Genomic DNA, 898 nt, shown 5'->3' with positions numbered 1-898 from the left:
CCTCCCCTGCAGCAGGGTCCTCTCATCCCGTGTCCCTCCCCAGCCCGGAGCACCCCACGAGCAGTGGGCTGGGGTACCAGTGGGGATGTGCCCCCACACACCAACAACTCCATCCCCTCCATTTCACAACGTGCCTTGCAGCACCAGTATCCTTAACCCACAGAGACTGGGAGAGCAGCCCTGCCAGGCAGGGAAGCTGGGGCTTTGGAGGAAAGATGACAGAGAACTTTGGAGACAAGAGAACCCAACTGGCCAAGCCACGAGCCACCAGCTCCTGCTGACCCTGCCTTGGGCAGAGGGGTTGGGCTCGATGGTCTCCAGCTGATCCCCAGCAGCTCCCCAGCCCTGTGCAGGGACAATAGCCCTCCCCAGGCTGAGCAGGAGTTCCCACTGCAGTCCTGCACGGCACACATGGAGCATCTTCTCCAGATGAAAACCAAACCCAGACTTCTCCAGACAGCCTCAGTCTTTGAGAAAGGAATGTTGCAGGCAGCCCCCAAGCCTGGGAGGATGGTGGGGAAGGGGATGTTCCACTGTAGAACTTGGTGGAGAAATGGTGGAGAGCAGATGGAGCTGGCTGGACCTCGTCTCGCCTCTTTGCTTTTTGGCCTGGGAAGCACAGCAGATCCCAAGAGCTTCTACTGATCCAGGAGAAAGGAGAAGGTTGGGCCCAGGGGTCGTGGCACAGGACAGCGCTCTGGGCATGGCAAGCTGCAGTCTCATCTGCAGCAGAACGTCGATGGCATTTTGGCAGGGGACTGGGGTGTCCCTGTGCTGAAGTGGAGACAGAGGCAGCAGGGTCTACGGCGGCTTGTTGGACTTCAGCTGTGAACAGAGCGCTCCTCTGCTCGCCGACACACCACACAGCTGCACCAGCAGCTCCCAACATTTGGCACAG

The sequence above is a fragment of the Antrostomus carolinensis genome, unplaced genomic scaffold, assembly GCF_000700745.2.
Source record: "Antrostomus carolinensis isolate BGI_N321 unplaced genomic scaffold, ASM70074v2 scaffold39527, whole genome shotgun sequence".
Lineage (NCBI taxonomy): Eukaryota > Metazoa > Chordata > Aves > Caprimulgiformes > Caprimulgidae > Antrostomus > Antrostomus carolinensis.
The sequence above is the reverse complement of the archived record's forward strand: the minus strand, read 5'-3'. Positions refer to the sequence as shown.